The sequence below is a fragment of the Branchiostoma belcheri genome, unplaced genomic scaffold (genome assembly GCF_001625305.1).
Source record: "Branchiostoma belcheri isolate BF01 breed outbred unplaced genomic scaffold, Haploidv18h27 scaffold8, whole genome shotgun sequence".
Taxonomy (NCBI): Eukaryota; Metazoa; Chordata; class Leptocardii; order Amphioxiformes; family Branchiostomatidae; genus Branchiostoma; species Branchiostoma belcheri.
In genome coordinates, this window is record NW_017804464.1 from 3,978,726 (window position 1) to 3,984,069 (window position 5,344).

The 5,344-nt window shown below is 44.9% G+C and overlaps 1 protein-coding gene and 1 long non-coding RNA gene across 2 annotated transcripts in view; one reads left to right on the plus strand and one right to left on the minus strand.

The window, feature by feature from the left end:
- LOC109486125 (trehalase-like) overlaps window positions 1-5,344 on the plus strand; it is a 32,092-nt gene that overhangs the window by 14,063 nt on the left and 12,685 nt on the right. The window lies entirely within an intron of this gene.
- LOC109486205 overlaps window positions 4,752-5,344 on the minus strand; it is a 4,561-nt gene continuing 3,968 nt past the window's right edge. The window contains exon 4 of the long non-coding RNA XR_002141181.1: window positions 4,752-5,120. This is a non-coding gene — a long non-coding RNA (uncharacterized LOC109486205). The remainder of the gene's footprint in view (window positions 5,121-5,344) is intronic.

Below are 5,344 nucleotides of genomic sequence, written 5' to 3' on the forward strand. Positions count from 1 at the left end.
AAATGTATATTTTATAACTCACAGTGTCTTTTCTCCAAGAAGCCGCTTGTTAGTTTACAGAGTTTGAAGTTATTCTGGATGGACAAGGGACTGATGGTCAGCTGAATGTGCCTAGATTCTTCAGGGCCAAAAGAATCAAAGGCCACAGTCAGGAATGAAAATTACAAAAAAAACTGTATTTTATAACTGTCTTTTCTCCAAGAAGACTCTTGTTAGTTTACAGAGTTTGAAGTTATTCTGGATGGACAAGGGACTGATGGTCAGCTGAATGTGCCTAGATTCTTCAGGGCCAAAAGAATCAAAGGCCACAGTCACGAATAAAGATTACAAAAAAACCTGTATTTTATAACTGTCTTTTCTCCAAGAAGACTCTTGTTAGTTTACAGAGTTTGAAGTTATTCTGGATGGACAAGGGACTGATGGTCAGCTGAATGTGCCTAGATTCTTCAGGGCTAAAAGAATCAAAGGCAACAGTCAGGAATAAAAATTACAAAAAAATGTATATTTTATAACTCACAGTGTCTTTTCTCCAAGAAGACGCTTGTTAGTTTACAGAGTTTGAAGTTATTCTGGATGGACAAGGGACTGATGGTCAGCTGAATGTGCCTAGATTCTTCAGGGCCAAAAGAATCAAAGGCCACAGTCAGGAATGAAAATTACAAAAAAAAAACGTGTATTTTATAACTGTCTTTTCTCCAAGAAGACTCTTGTTAGTTTACAGAGTTTGAAGTTATTCTGGATGGACAAGGGACTGATGGTCAGCTGAATGTGCCTAGATTCTTCAGGGCCAAAAGAATCAAAGGCCACAGTCAGGAATAAAAATTACAAAAAAATGTATATTTTATAACTGTCTTTTCTCCAAGAAGACGCTTGTTAGTTTACAGAGTTTTACGTTATTCTGGATGGACGAGGTACCGATCCCAGGATATGGACGAGGGGCTGATCCCAGGATAAATGAGGGATTGATGAGGCCCCAGGATAAGTCCCCTGGACTGGGTCTATTAACCACAGGCCTTGCCCCAGGATAAGTCCCCTGAGAGGGTCTACTAGCCAGAAGTCCCCTTGGCTGGGTCCCCAGGCCTCTCCTCTTAAGCCAGATTCCTCTCCATAAGCCAGGCCTCTCCCCCTAAGCCTGGCCTCTCCCCTAAGCCAGGCCCCTCCCCCTAAGCCTGGCCTCTCCCCTAAGCCAGGCCCCTCCCCTAAGCCAGGCCCCTCGTCCTAAGCCAGGCCCCTCGTCCTAAGCCACTACCCCTAAGCCAGGCCCCTCTCCCTAAGCCAGGCCCCTGGTCCTAAGCCAGGCCCCTCGTCCTAAGCCAGGCCCCCCGTCCTAAGCCAGGCCCCTCGTCCTAAGCCAGGCCATTACCCCTAAGAGGGAGATGATAACAAGACTTATGGGGTCTATGTCGCACCTGTCATGTCGCGGCACCTGTTATACTGCAGCAGCTGTTACTACTGGTAGTATATTGTGGCATGTTATATCATTGCACCTGTGGAATGTTATTTGGTTAATCTTATTGGTCTATCTGTTCAAAGTAACCTAGCTGTACAATAAACTTTTCTGCATAGTAGGTGTTAAAAATGAAACTGACAACTAAAAAGACATTGTCACAGAGGAGGGAAGCTAGGCATTGCATAAAGTACAAAACAAAACATTACGTTAAACAATTGGCTGTATCACCTTGCATGACAACGGTGCAAGACATCCTTTTTTCATATATTTTTACGGCCATTTTTTTCCACAGTTTTATTCTTTTTTTTTCTTTCTTTCATACACCTTCCAGAATAACCATCTTTTAAGCTCCACAAACTGACCAGGACATTGAACTCTTTTTTCTTTTTTTTTCTTGAATTTTTCAAATTAGATTTTGGTGACTTTGTTGAGTAAAAAGGCTCTCAACCAACACATGACAATCAGTGGATGACTAGAACCGGCCCATGCGCATGTTACCATTAAGTTCACTTACCTCTTGCCTCTTCCATACTGCTCAAAAAGTCTGCAGCCAAAGAAACTATCTCTTAAGAAAGATATTTCTGATGTTGTTTCTATAAACTTACTCTTACTTTGACAGAAGAAAAGAATTTTTGTGTATTAGGAAGTCTTCGGTAATATTTTGTGTCAGTCTTATTAAGTAAAATTTTGGGTAATTCTGGAGTAATATTTTCGGTAAGTCCTGGATAAAATTTTTGTGTGTCTTAAGTAGAATTTTGTGTAAGTCTTAAGTAAAATTTTGTGTAAGTATGTCTTAAGTAAAATTTTGTGTAAGTCTGAAGTAAAATTTTGTGTAAGTAAGTCTAAAGTAAAATTTTGTGGAAGTCTTGGATAAACTTGTGCATCAGGAAGTCCTGAATAATATTTTGTCAGTCTTGGGTAAAATATAGGGTAAATCTGGAGAAACATTTTGGGTAAGTCTTGTCTTAGGTAAAATGCCTGGGGTGAAATTTTGTGTAAGCCTTAGGTAAAATGTTGAATAAGCCTTAGGTAAAATTTTGTGTAAGTATAAGTCTTAGATAATAACTTGTGTATCAGCAAGTCTTGGGTAATACTTTGTGTAAGTAAGTCTCGGGTAATAGTTTGTTCAAGTGTTGGGTAATGTTTCATACATGTACAAAATAATTTGTGGGTAATATTCTGTGTAGGTAAGTCTTGCATAATATTTTGAGTAAACCTATGGTAATATTTTGTGTAAGGGAGTCTAAATATGATATTTAGTGTAAGCCTTGGGTAATGCTATACTATATGTTCTAACTCTAGGGAAATATTTTGTGTAGGTAAGTCTTGCATAATATTTTGAGTAAACCTATGGTAATATTTTGTGTAAGGAAGTCTAAATATGATATTAAGTGTAAGTCTTGGGTAATGTTATACTATATGTTCTAACTCTTGGGAAATATTTTGTGTAAGTCTTGGGTTATGTTTTACTATATGTACTAAATAATTCTTGGGTAAAACTTTGTGTAAGTCTTGGGTAATATTTTAAGTAATCCTTGGATAATATTTTGCATAAGGGAGTCTAAATTTTGTGTAGCTATGTAAGTCTATGGTAAAACAAGCTATTGACTTAACTCCCAGATCCTCCCCCAAATATTTTTGACAAGCCATGTTCTTACCGTGCCCCAGGTGTTATCACGATCTAAGCCCTACAATGGTGACCTATGCTCCAGTTAACCCGGCTCCAGCGGACCCACGCGGTTCTTCCTGGAGACTGCCGAGCCCAGGCGGTTGAGGTGGAATCCCACCGAGGCTACCTTCAAGCTCAGAACCTGTCGGGTGGTCTTCAGTGCCTTTCGTCCGCCTTCCAACACTTCCTGGCACCTCTTCTTGCCGCTGTTCAGGGCCCTCCGGATGGCGTTCTTGCTCTTCTTGGGTTTCTCGTCTAAGCGGACTTGTGAGCTGGCCTTCTTTGGTCTGGCTGGGCTGGAACCAGATGATGATGGGTCACGGCGCTTTGATGCTTGGCTAGATGGCTGCTTGCTCAATGCTGCTTGGCTAGATGGCTGCATGTTCAACGCTGCTTGGCTAGTTGGCTTGCTCAATACTGCTTGGCTAGATGGCTTCTTCAAAGCAGCTTGGTGGATGCCTTGTTCAACAGAGCTTGTCTGGACGGCTGTTGAGCTTAAGGCAGCTTGGCTGGAGAGCTTGTTCAATGCAGCTTGGCTAGATGGCTTCTTCAAGGCAGATTCGCTGGATGGCTCTTCAAGGCAGCCTGGCTAGATGGCTTCTTCAAGGCAGCTTCACTGGATGGCTTCTTCAAGGAAGCTTGTCTGGATGGCTTGTTTGACGAAGCTTTGGTGGATGCCTTGTTCAATGCTGCCTTTCTGCTGACCACCAGGTTCACACCCTCGACCGGCGGCATGTCAGACTCCTGTGCCATAACAAAGCTGTGGACTTGAAGTTGGTGGCTGCTTCTCTCTGCCCGTGGAGCGAGCTGCTTGCTGGACACACTCACAGATACTGACAGCACGGGGGCTGAGGCAACCTTATGCTTGGCAGTAGCCGGCACCTTGTCAGGCTTCTTACCATGGCGGACTGCAGCCGGTGAATACTCCCTGGCGTTCTTCTTTGTTGCAGGTTTCAGCAATTTGCGCTCCATCTCGATGGACACTTTCTTCAGAGGGAGAGGTGTCTGGTTCGCGTGAGCGGGCAATGACTGGACCTTTTTGGGAACTCTCTGCCACTTGTCGTACATGTGGGGCGTGTAGACCGACAGGTAAGGCCCAGACAGGCGCGGAACCGTGGGGCGTGCTCTGATGACCGGACTGGATGGTGGCCGGTACGGGCTGTTGGTTGGCACGGGAGGTGGCGATGATTCGGAAGATGCCACGGTGCTTCCCACCACGGGGGTCGCGGTTGGCGCACAGATCCCGGAGGTTGGTCTGTTGAAATCAGCCGCTGGCAGGCAATCCACAGGGTTGACATACTCAACTGACCTAGCTGAAACAAGGCTTATTGACGACTGGTGTCTTGTCACAGCAATTGGTGCCTTGGGAGCCGGTGTGCTTGCTGAAGTGCTCTGGTGCTTGTTGGACTCAGCAGGGCTCGTTGCACACTCCTCAGCCTTGGGACACCTCAGGTCGGGTACCTCATAGCTTGAGGAGGTTGGCCGTGAAGAGGACGGGGTGTCTTCATCCTCGGATGTAACGGACGGATTTTGGAAAGCTTGTCAACCACGAAGTCCTCTTCTGAGATGGTTTTCAAGATGGAAAGTTCCCTCTCTACGCTGACAGAAGAAGAAGCTGTGACATCCGGGAAGCCGGTACTTGTTTCCACGGAGGTGTCTGAAGCGGCGTCAGGCACAAACAGAGGAGGGGATACGACATCAAGGTGCGAGCTTTCGCCAACAGGGCTGAGGAGGTCGATCAAGGGCTCGTCGCTGGTCTGGATCAAGAAGTCGATCTCGCTGTCCTCACTGTCACTTCCGCTGCTTTCGTCTTCCTCATCCTCCCACTGCGCGAAATGCGACAACCGGCTGAGTCTGCCCAGCTCGTTCTCCGACTTGTACGGGCGCGACAGCTGGTCCGTGAAGAAGATCGTGATGATCGTGATGTTGTCGCTGGCACCGGCATTCTTTGCGCGTATGAACAGGTCGTTGGCAACGTTGTCCAAGCAGCCATTGTGTCTCCTGTTGAAGAAGGTGTTTGTGTAAAATCCTACATCTAAAAACAGCATTAGGGGCTCAGAACATCAATGAAGATTGCCCACAGTTAGTAGTTGGTAAACTTAGTTAGGTGAACCAAGTTTCTTAACCAGGTTACAGAATATTTTATTTATTATCAGCATTAACCTGCAAATTTATTAACATTTCATATACATTCTTCTCTCACAGTTTGGGATGAAAAAATGTTA